Source organism: Galleria mellonella, unplaced genomic scaffold (genome assembly GCF_026898425.1).
Source record: "Galleria mellonella isolate WM207_F2 unplaced genomic scaffold, CSIRO_AGI_GalMel_v1 utg57, whole genome shotgun sequence".
In the NCBI taxonomy this organism is placed as follows: domain Eukaryota; kingdom Metazoa; phylum Arthropoda; class Insecta; order Lepidoptera; family Pyralidae; genus Galleria; species Galleria mellonella.
Window position 1 is genome coordinate 1,190,577 of NW_026442119.1, and position 13,080 is coordinate 1,203,656.

General features: G+C 34.7%; 1 protein-coding gene across 3 annotated transcripts in view; it reads right to left on the bottom strand.

Moving 5' to 3' along the window:
• The window catches only part of LOC113509749 (uncharacterized), a 159,077-nt gene that overhangs the window by 63,476 nt on the left and 82,521 nt on the right, over window positions 1-13,080 (bottom strand). For 2 of the 3 annotated variants that reach the window (XM_052899311.1, XM_052899309.1), the window contains exon 1: window positions 73-449. The exons of the other annotated variant lie outside the window; for it this stretch is intronic. The gene's annotated coding sequence lies outside the window, so the exon portion shown is untranslated. Of the gene's footprint in view, window positions 1-72; window positions 450-13,080 lie in introns of those variants that run through there. 3 annotated transcript variants of the gene reach the window in all.

Consider the following 13,080-nt stretch of genomic DNA (forward strand, 5'->3'; position numbering starts at 1 on the left):
TATTCGAGGTATTATAATGGTGAAGTACATAAGTACTTCATTAAAAATAGATATAATATTTCAAGGTTTTACCTTTAAACCACCTCGCACAGTTAATAATCTTACCATAACAACAACTTTATTGCACATTGAGCACTTTAAAGCACTTACATACATATAAAATATTTACAAATTTACAGAATTTTATTATTAAACTTATTCTAATTTTAGTTGTTTTGAAATATTTATTTTCACGTCATTTTCAAGAGCACTATTTACAAGTTCGTGTGCGCGCGAACCGTACCGTTCGCGTTTCGCGCGTAAACTCAAATTTAGAATTCTATATGCGTCACTGTCAATTTTTTTATTTCTTTTCAACCAGTGTTGTGTGCATTATTATTATTTTTTTCTTGTTTATGACCGATGATCGCGGCGTACGTAGAGCCGCGCCGGTGTGGCCGGAACGCGTTCTTTTTGCCGACTGAGCGTATTGCCGCGACTCTTGGTGGTCACTATAGTATATTATCGATGGTTTCAATCTTGATAATAAGTGTAACAGACGGGTCAAGGTTTTCCTTGAATCTGTGTTAAATCTACAATTTTCCAACAAGACCTAATTCTGCTAAAAATATTATAATATAATGACCTAACCCTAAGTATGTATAAAAATTAACTAGTCGACTGTAATAAGGAAAAACAAAAACATTGCATAATTTTAAAACTGAAAATAATTATTTCCTAAGGATAAAATAAAATTTATTGAATTTTAAACAGAAAAAAATGCACTTTTAATAAATACCTATACCCAGTTAAGGTTTTGATTTTTTTCGTAATTCTAAGTATATAAGATATATGAATGTACAAAATGACTGAGTATTATAAATCTGTAGACTAATAAAAAAACAGTTTATTCTTTACTGAAAAATATTCAATTCTGAATGTTTTGCAATATGTAACACGTACAAGGTAAGTATAGAACATGTAATTCTTCTAACCCTAAGATAAATTATTCTGTGTGCCCCCGTTAACATCATTTTCCTATGATCGGATTACCATTACATATTATTATAAAAATTTATAATAATTAGTACCACTGGAAATTTTCTATGTCTTTATTTGCATATATTTACAAAAGATTTTTTTTATATATAAGTTTTAATATTTGCACGCCTACAAGGTGGCATAATACGATTAGGCTATAATTTTCTTCTGATGTAATAACACCTATAAAAATGTACCTTATAATGAATAAATTATTAGAACTATTGAGGACAGAAGAGGAAAAATGTTAGGACACTTGATACGACACGACGAATTTATAAACATTATAATAGAAGGTAAGATAGAAGGAAGGAGGGGGAGAGGGAGACCGAGACATAGTTACATCAGGCAGATCAAAGGAGTTGGTGTCGTGTCGTATCAAGAGGTGAAGAGACTCGCTGAAAATCGTAGTGAGTGGCAAGAGCTCCACCGACAAGAGCGCAGCTCTTAAATAGGATAGATAGATAATATATATATGAATAAATGAATTATAATTCTTTTTTGTAATATATACTCTTTGATATAATGGTATTTGGTATAAACATTTATTTATAATTTGACATTTATATTTATGTTTCGGCATTTTATTTACAACATACAGCTATAGAAATATAAAAATCACATGCAATAATTATTATGTAAAAAAACAAACTTGATGAAACCTGACATTCGTCGTCTATTTATATATTTGAACATCATAGAATAAAATTTAACGCCTACAGTACAGTTTATGTCATTCTTGTTAACCATTATTTCTACTTAATAATTTCACTGTTATATCCCACGCCTCAAATTGATATAAAAAAATAAGAGAATTGCCATTAAATTATTTTAAATTAAAATTGAAAACATGGTTAATAGAAAATAATTTTTACAATATTAATGAGTTTTTGTAAAATATAAATGCTGTGACATTGACTTAGTTGAAATTTAAATTGTAATTTTAATTTTATTTGACATTTTTATCATTTTATTATTTGTAGTAGCTTTATTGACTGTTTGTAATGCATGACCAAAGTGACACTTCGTGCTAATAGTGATTTATTGTATATGTAATTGAAAATTAAATATATGATGTACCTGTATAAAATAGAAAATGGATAAATTCAATAATTAATATTTGCATGCCATTTGATGTGGCGAAACATAATGGACATCTTATAAACTTCACAAATGCAACACCTTTTCTACAATGTTTCTAGCAAATAAATTTCATTTCATTTCATATACAACTGTACTATCCGCTTTTAGACATATTATTGTTCATTAAAGAAAACTTACTTATATACAATACCTCTCCATTGGGGGGGGGGGGGGGACTGTTAGTAATGGAGAATACCAGTCCTATTGTTAACAATATACCTTGTCAGGTCGACCTCCGCGTAGTTGCCCCTGGAAACCATCGTGGTTAATTCTAATTGAATTCGTCAGGATGGACTAACTGACCTCCTTTCAACCTCATCAGTCATCTATTACCCCGTGGTGCCCCCTCAATGTATACCGATAGCGCAGACGGGATTACCATACCATTATCACCCATTAAAAAAGTCTTCATTGGGGGGGGGGGATTGTTAGTAATGGAGAATACCAGTCCCATTGTTAACAATATTTCTTGTTAGGTCGACCTCCGCGTGGTCGCCCCTGGAAACGATTGTGTTAAATTCCAGGTGTATTCATCACGATGAGCTAACTGACCTGCTTTTCATCCTCACCTATCATCCCTCACTGGTGCCCCGCCAGCGTATGCCATTAGCGTAGGCGGAGTTGCCATTTCATTATCATGAATTAAAAAAAATACGTCTTCCTTCTATTCTGTGATTTTATATTATAATCATTCGAGGCGATGTAGTTGTCTGTCGCCATATATTACAATAGCCATGCACAGCGATACCAAGTTGGATACTTTTTCCGCAATTTTGGGTAAAATAATTTCTGTTTGCGAAATTTTTGGAGGAATTTTTAGAGAAAAGAGAAATAGATTTGAAGAAAATTGAGTACTTTTTTGAAAACTTTCGTGCTTGTAGACCGTACTGCTGTCTATAAATTCAATACAATGTAGTATAATAAATACAGTTATTATATGCATTATATTAATTATTACCAATAAAGGAAGCAAAATAGAGAAGTAAGTTAAACGTAGAGACGTTCCTTTTTTCATTGCTTATTTTGTGGTTATATGGCAAAACACAGTGAAAATGAACACTTATTTATTACGTTTGTGATTGGGTAAAAATGAACGAAATAGTATCGATTTAAAGAGAAAACGTTTCACAACTGGGCACAAAATGAAAAATAACATCTGGCAACCCCAATCATAAAAAAAACACAAAATAAAAATGTTTGGGACAGAATTACATAGACAACATTATTATAGACAGTATTATAGAAGAGCTTTATTGTAGAATAATGATTTATTTTTTAATAATGAATGAATTATTTTCAATATGAATTAAAGTTGATACATGCGTCGTCTATCTTTATTGATATCTGTGGACACCACTATAAATCTGATATCGCTTGTTCCGAATCAGCATCGCATAATGATGTTAGGTACTTGAATATTGGGAGCGATGCTGAAATCTGTTATGTGCGTGACTTCCTGTGGCTGTATGGCCACACGCCGCTGGTAATCAGCGACGTTGATTTTATCAAATGGTTGTGGTGGAATTGACTTTTGTTGATGTGCTCCTTATTTGCCTACAGCAATATAGAGGAAAGAAAGAGATAGTGGAAGATCATTATGCTAGCTTGCCTAGTTTGAATAATGTTGCTCAATGAGTGAAACAGTATACTCTGTTATGTCCATGGTACTGTTCATCTCTATAGGCGATGGTACCACTTTCCATCAGGTGGGCCGTCAGCTTGTTTGCCATTCTAAGTAGCATAAAAAAAAATTAAAAATTGATTGTAACTTTACGGTATGCTAGCTTTTTGCTGAACGTAGTACCGGACTTTTACGCGTGGACTTCAAAAGTAAGAAAACCAGTAAAATGACCATTTCCACCTCAATAGGCGTATCAAAATAAAATATACACCAAAATTTAAGTTTCACCTTCATGAACATAACTATAAAGGCAATCCAATTTAGTGTAATAGTGTTTTGCGGGATGTTGGAACAAACATAAAAAAACGCTTTCTAAAAAATCTTCAACAGTGGACAGTTTTTTTTTGTTGGATGAAAATGGTTTCGTAACCTCGCCCGCGCTAACGGGATACGCTGGCGGAGCACCAGTGAAGGGTGATCGATGAGAATGAAAGCAGGCCGAAATTAATCATGATAGTTTCCAGGGGGAACCGCGTGGAGGTCGACCTGGTTAGGTATATTGCTAGCAATGGGATTTTTAGTCTCCATTACTAACAATCCCTTTCCCCCCCAACAGTGGACAGTTAAAGGCTGATATGATGATGAAAATATCTCCCATGTACAGAACAGACATCATTTATTTACAATTTTGTTGTATATTATTAAGTTAATATCAGCTACGGGTTTTATTCTTGTATTTTGTTCACTAGAAAAATTGTACTTGACGTGTACATGAAAAATTTATTTGCTAATATAATTTCAGTCTTGAATTCTTTAGGAATTATTTCTTATTCCCTCTGCAACCTTCTATAATATCATTAGCTTTATAGAGACAGACTATATCTAGACGTAGTATATATTTTTTTTAAATGGATGATAATAGAATGGTAACCCCACCCGCGCTATCGGTATACACCGGCGGGGCACCAGTGAGCGATGATAGGTGAGGATGAAGTAGGTCAGTTAGCCCATCGTGACGAATTCAACAAGAATTGTTCACGATGGTTTCCTGGGGGAACCACGTGGAGGTCAATAAAAATTTATTAAACTTTTTTACACCTAAAAAGTGTAAATGGCGGACTAAATATCATATGACGTTACCAGTTAATATGTTATTAACCTTCTAATTAATTAGTAAAAACGTTTAAATAATAGTTAACAAAAACATTTATCAAAATCGTAACCTTAAAAAAAAGAGCATATTCATTTTTAAAAGGCCGGCAACACACCTACAATATCTTTAGTGTTGCGGGTGATCATAGACAGCGGTAATCACTTACCATCAGGTGAGCCGCATGCTCGTTTGCCCCCTGTGTTATAAAAACATGACGTTTAAACACGCGCAGTTTAAACCCCGTTCGATTCATTTTGATTCAGTAACAAAAAAATATGATATTTTAATAATATGGAAATTTACGTGTTTAGAGTCTTCAATTCAGTGGATTCTCGTCTTTTCTTATAATCCCTCTTATGATTGCGATACGGTTACAATGTCAGCCGTTTTGACGAATTGCTTGTTCTTTGTTTTTGTTTTTGCTCATAATAAATTATTATATACAATAATATATTAACGTATAATACGTGAAGGTAATTTATTTTGTATGAAAAGACGACTGGGACTTTCATAAATTTAAAAAGCATAATTCCTCGCAAAAGAATTCGCATAAAAGAACGAGTATTATTAAAATCGATTTAGAATTGGCGAAGATATCTTATAACATGAATATATATATATATATATATATATATATATATATATATATATATATATATATATATATATATATATATATATATATTCATATAGGAACAACATAGAAATAAACGCCATCGATTTCAAAAATAATAAATAATATTCATCTAGAATTAATAAAGATATTTACTAACAAGAAATGCAGTAACAAGATAATTAGAAAAAAGAATAGTAAAAAAAAATTAAACACCGCTCTAGAATCTACATCCAGCAGCAGTATTTTCGAACCGATACGACATCATAACCTTCAATAAAGAAGCATATTCCTTTTAAAAAGACCAGCAGCACGCCTACAATGCCTCTGGTATTGCGGATGTTCATGGGTGGCGGTAGTCACTTACCATCAGTTGAGCCGCATGTGCGTTTACCCCATGTGTTATTAAAAAAATATTTACGAATTAACATAGTCCTATTTTCAAAGAAACGACTCATTATCAAATAAAACTTACAACAAATTTCATAGTACGCCTTACTGTCCGACTTGAGCCACTGAAACTGCGCAGAGATGTTGCATCTCTGTGCATCTTCTACCGAATTTATCATGGGGAGTGTTCTGAGGAATTGTTCGGATTGATACCTGCTGCTGATTTTTACTACCGTACAACCCGCCACAAACAAAAGTTTCACCCCAATCATCTGGACGAGTGGCGGTCTTCCACCGTGCGTTTTTCAAGGCACTTTCTTCCACGCACAACCACTCTTTGGAATCAACTTCCAGCAGCAGTATTTCCGAACCGATACGACAACATAACCTTCAAAAAAAGAGTATATTCCTTTTTAAAAGGCCGGCAGCACACCTGCAATGCCGCTGGTGTTGTGGGTGATCATGGGCGGCGGTAGTCACTGAGCCGCATGCTCGTTTGCCCTCTGTGTTGTAAAAAAAAAATAGTATGTATAAAAAGGTATAAAAATATTTGCCCCGACTATCCTTTATTACCTAATAAAGGATAGACATATGTCTAGAAATTAGTCTTTAAGAATTAAGTATAATTAGGTTGATCTATTAAGAATTAAATATAATTGTGTTTCGTATTTTGTTATTTTTGTAGCTGTTAATTCTTGAATCGAATCCGTTTTTAGGTAGTTTTAAATCGATGATGTATAGAAACATTTGTAAAATAACAGAATAATAAATTAATTTGAGTTAACTTTATTTAAATATGAATATAAAAATAAAAATATATTACTGACTTTTTTGAAGTCAGAATATTTGAATTATACTTTGTAGCTGAATCCGCATTCAAAGCTGCCAAATAGTGGGCGAGTCAGCTCCATTATTAAATGCGATCTTTGCCACATTGTAATATATATGTCGTGTCTTATATGTTGTTATTGTTATTATATATATCTTATTGTAATACTGTTACATTTAAAATTTACAGCTTATTTTTAAAAAAGAATTGACATACGATACTTATTGCTTCATTTATTTTAAACTATTTTATTTATATATTGACACTTTATTATACCATTTATAAAATAATAAATACAGTTATTTTTATTGAAAAGTGATACAAAAGGCTAAGCAATCTCTTCCAGACGACCTTCGGGTAAAGGACATTGAGAAAAAAGGCAAAGTGGCGCACTATTATATACATACACTAATACATACATATAAACAAATACATACATAAACATATAAATACTTATTAACACACATACAACAGGAAAGAAATGAAAGTATATAAGTAGAGTAAGAACTATATTTTAAGCTATTACAGACTTTTTTTTATTTAAACCGATGGCCCACCTGATGGAAGTAGTAACTGTCGCCTATAGACATGACACCTATGATACATACCATGCATTGCTATTTTTAAGGTTTGTGGTCTAAGGCTATATCTTTTCGCTTGGTGTAGGTGTTATGTACCTTCTAATTTCACTGTTGTATATCATTTTTTAAACTGAAACACAACCGTGCTAATACAGCTGTTTCACAACTAAACACGAATGGGACAAAAGTGCTCATGCAAAGTTTTCCTCTGATAAAATATCACCAAATATAAGATACATTCGCCGTGTAATCCTGGCGTAGAATAGGTCACCCCTTCCTTTTCCATGGGTATCGTTGGAGGCGTCTAAGGAAACTTATAGTCGAAGGATTAGCAGTAGCGTCCCTCTTAAAACATCCCTAAAGCCTAACCGGGGTTGCCAATCCGCTTGTCAAGCGTGGCAAAAAAGTGAGAGGCTTATGTTCAGCAGTGGACAGTAAAAAGCTGACATGATATGATTATAACATACATACACTGGGGGGAAGGGATTGTTAGTAATGCGGGCTACCAGTCCGATTGCTAGCAATATAACCTGTCAGGTCAACCTCCACGCGGTTTCCCCTGGAAACCATCGTGCTGAATTCCAGATGTATTCATCACGATGGGCTAACTGATCTGCTTTTTTATTACCCACCTATCATCCCTGCCGCCGCTACCAGCGAATACCGTTAGCGCGGGCGGGGTTACCATTCCACTATCATTCATTAAAAAAAACATACATACACTACGAAAATACTTGTATAAAACAGAATAATTCCTATTTTTGATTGAAGATATATCAGCATACACAATCAACAAAACTAGATACTTTACGAAATATAAGTAGGTACAGGCATCCATCTTATTTGACATATAAGCTAAGAAAGGATTTATGAAGCCACAGTAACGGACGATAATAGATTACGTACAAGTCACAAGGTCGTCATTCCAGGTTATGAATAAAATTTTCTTAAAATAATAGAGAATGAATGAATGAATGAAAACTCTTTTTTGTTACATTTAAAAAATAATACAGATTATATTAGGTATATATGTTTGTTTACATTTTTCTTGATTTTTTTATGCAACTTAGAATATAATTAAATATTGTGTCCCACAAAAAAGCCAATTGTAATTGTGATAAAATCAGTTATTTTGAACTAAACTAAACTACTGAATTGGTTTTGATAAAATTTACATGGAACCAATCTCCTATATCCTTTCTAATAAAAATAAAATTTCCCAAATCGGTTTAGAACTAACGGATTTATGAGACAACAAACATAATGGCGTGAATTTACTGGGTACAGAGGAATAACATCTGAGTCCTCAGAAATGGCAACGCAAGAGGGTATCATGGGCGAAACAGTATATATATATATAATATACTCTGTTATGTCCATGGTATTGCTTATGTCTCTAGGCGACGGTTACCACTTTCCATCAGGTGGGCCGTCAGCTTGTTTGCTATTCTAAGTTGTATTAAAAAAAAACTACAACTTTTATGGTACTTTTTTTTATTTTTAATGGGTGATAATGAATTGGTAACCCCACTCGCGCTATTGGTATACACCGACAGGGCCAGGGAAGGATGATAGGTGAGGATGAAACAGGTCAGTTAGCCCATCGTGACTAATTCAACAGGAATTGTTCACGATGATTTCCAGGGGGAACCACGTGGAGGTCGACCTAATCGGGCATATTACTAGCAATGGGGCTGTCAAACTCCATTGCTAATAATTCCTTCCCCCCCCCCCCCACCCTTTTATGGTACTAGATAGATAGAAATGATAACAATAAAAAAATTAGGTAGATAGGTACGTAATTCCTATTACTTTTTCCTACCAACAATAGAAGTAACAATGTCAGTACATGTATTTAATTAATCTACATTAACTTAACCCCAGCAAATAGAAATCCGACAACTCGACCAGTGTAAACACCCTAAATTTAGTAAACCTGCCAATATGTGGGTAATCAAGATGAAGGCTCGAGTTTATTGCGGCGTACAGAGACGTATGTTAGCTTATCAAGATGTCGGTGTACTAGCAAAGTACCTAGTGCTACCCGGCATATATCTAGAATACCTACCTAACTTATTACTTAGAGATGTAAGCACTTACAGCAACATATAACAAGGTATATACTTGGTTAAACCATAGATAATATACCATTACATTAAGTGAAACTAATATAATTTCGGACGTTTACTGTCCGCTGCTGAACATAAGCTTTTCCTATAAAGGAGGTTTACTAGTGGTTGCCACGCTTGGAAAGCGGATTGGCAACCGTAGTTTCACTTATAGAGATGATTTAAGAGGGACACTGTTATCCATCCCTCTATCGTTACGCTCCTTAAGTTACTTCTTATGTCATCAGGACGTAATAATTTAATATAAACAGAGCTAAATCGTAGTCGTTTTTTTTATGGGTGAAAATGGAATGGTAACCCCGCCTGTGCTAACGGGATACGCTGGCGGAGCACCAGTGAAGGGTGATAGATGAGAATGAAAACAGGCCAGTTAGCCCATCATGATGAATTCATCAGGAATTAACCATGATAGTTTCCAGGGGGAACCGCGAGGAGGTCGACCTGGTTGGGTATATTGCTAGCAATAGGATTCTCAGTCTCTATTACTAACAATCCCTTTCCCCCCAATCGTAGTTGTTAGCCATAAGAAAAACCAAGAATCTATTCATGCTCTAGACTAGACGAGAATTAGGACAAATATTTTTATAATCAAAAATTCAAAAATTAGATAACATTATAAAACTCCTATACTAACATAACAAACAGCTGGACGCGTCGTATCAAAGAAGGATGAAAAGCTAAAAAAAATTGATTCAATAGGTGGCGTAGTGGGTGAAACGTTTACTGAGTCAGCTGGTACTTAGTACTATCATTTCATTAAATATTATTTTGACGTCATCTTTGATTTTCTGTCGTAACTAAACAATGAATATGTACGTAACTAACGCCATCTGTCGTACTCTGCTCGATGTTCGCTGAAAGGCTGAAAACACAGATGCCTATGGAAAGCTTTTCATAGCCGTTAGATTGTAGTCCTTCACTAAAGAGCCACCAGATGGCGCAACAAAATGAATGCATTTAGATAAATAAATATTATATTTATGTGTAGAATACATTAATTTTAAAATATTACAAATTAAAGTAGGTAATATAATACAAATAACTAGGTACATAATTATTTGTTACTAAAATTTTAATTTGTAAAAACATTTATAAGTATAAATAAAAATGTTTAAAAAACCATACAAAAAATGTGGATCGCGTGCAACATCGAGTCCAACAGCTAGTATTAATTCAAGTATAGTAATACTTTTATATGTATTATTTTATTGATACATCATTTACCAGAGGGAGACTGTACAAAAATCGATTACTTGGGTACTTCTGTCCCATTCGTGTTTCTACCGTGAAGCAGTTGTGTTTGCATGGCTGTGTTTCGGTTTGAAGGGTGGGATATGACGTGAATTTACTGGGTACGGAGGAACAACACCTGAGTCCTCAGGAATGGCAACGCATGGGGGGTATCATGTGTGCAACAGTATACTCTGTTATGTCCATGGTACAGCTCATGTCTATAGGCGACGGTTACCACTTTCCATCAGGTGGGCCGTTAGCTTGTTTGCCATTCTAAGTTGTATAAAAAAAAAAAACTTAATAAGTATATACTTATTTTATTAGGCCCAAAATTTTGAAGCAGATATCTGCTATAAATTTTGGGCCGGTTGTTTTTGTCACTTTATGCATTAATTTGCTTCACCTGTAATGACTCTATCATCATCATCACATCAGCTTTTAACTATCCACTGCTGTATATCTATCTCTCTCTCTCTCTCTCTCTCTCTCTCACTCTAGTGTCTATGTAACGTATTAAAGTATATAAAAGGTCCAGCATTGTATATCAGACATTATGTATTATATGACCGACCGCATTGGATTTATTGGAGATTCCTGGCCATACAAAAGGTGTAGAATCATAAACTGTTCAAAGGGGAATTTTATTTTTGCAGCAGCAGGACCGTGTGTTTTAAATTGTCATTGCTGATTTAGGTGCTTCAAATGTTTGTTTTTTTTTTTTTATTATGGTAAATATTGAAGGTACAGAATTATAATAGGTTATAGAGTTGTAATTCTGTATCTTCAAAAAAGGAAAAGAGAGATAGAAGAAGAGAGATATTTTTTTTAATATATGATAATGGAATAAGGATCCCACCTCCGCTAATGATATACGCTGGCGGGGCACCAGTGAGGGATGTTAAATGAGAATAAAAAGATAGGTCAATTAGTCCATCGTGATGCACATACCTGGAATTAAGCGCGATGGTTTCTAGGGAGGACCACGGGCTAGATGACCTCACTAGACTAGAATAAACTCTGTATTGCTAGCAATACGGTTAGTAGTTACATGGTGTTTGACAACCCAATTGCTAGCAATATGCCCTATTAGGTCGACCTCCACGTGGTTCCGTCTGAAAGCCATCGTAAACAATTCTTATTGACTTCGTCACGATGGGCTAAATGACTTGCTTCATCCTCACCTATTATGTTTCACTGGTACCTCGTCGGTGTATACCGATAGCTCGGGTGGGGTTACTATTCCATTATCACCCATTTAAAAAAAACCCTACGATGTACTGCTTTGGAGGTCATGTAAAACCATCATTCAGTAAACCACGTCAGAAACCTTAGAGTATAATGAAGGTGGTCCGGTAAATCAGAGGGTGCCGCCGTTTAACATCGAGGTGTCCAAAATAGGTAAATAACATATAAATAAATAGAAGAATGTTGCACAAAGTCCTGTCATGTCCACGACGTGATACAATCCAAGTCGAAACGTCGGCAATAAAGAAGCAGGTATGTAGGTACTATTCACCTGCAAACATTTTTCATCGCGTTATTTCTCGATTATGTATTTAATTTATTTTTTACAACACAGGGGGCAAACGAGCATACGGCTCACCAGATGGTAAGTGACTACCGCCGCCCATGATCACTTACAACACCAGAGGCATTTGCAGGTGTGCTGCCGGCCTTTTAAAAAAGAATATGCTCTTTTCTTGAAGGTTATGATGTTGTATCGGTTCGGAAATATGTGTAAACAACACGAAAATTTAAAATTAACTAAGTGAATAACAGTTTTATATAAACTTATTATATAAAGTATTATATATCCTTGTATATATTCTCGTAACCTTTATTTGTGACGAGCCACATCAATTATATTGTGGTTTGAAAGTTGAAATCGCGTGCTCGTATTGAGTGCTAAAAGCAAGTCACGAAAATATTACATGTGGTACAATAGATTATTAAAGATAATAGACTGCTGAATATTTCCAGTAACCTTCAGTATTATAATACAGGATATATCTAATATATATTCAAGAGCCGTATGGTCCCGGCATAGAATAGGCCACCCCTCCTTTTCCAGTGGGTGTCGTAAGAAGCGACTAAAAAACTTAATGATGTAGGGATGGGCAGCAGTGTCCCTGTCAGTGTCAGTGTAGGGGGGGGGGATTGTTAGTAATGTGGACTACCAATCCCATTGCTAGCAATATACCCCGTCAGGTCAACCTCCACGTGGTCCCCCCTGGAAACCATGGTGCTGAATTCCAGGTACATCACAATACATCACAATAGGCTAACTGACTTGCTCTTTCATTTTCACATATCATCCCTCACTGGTGCCGTCCCTTTTAAAACTTCTTCAAGACCTCACTGTGGCAAC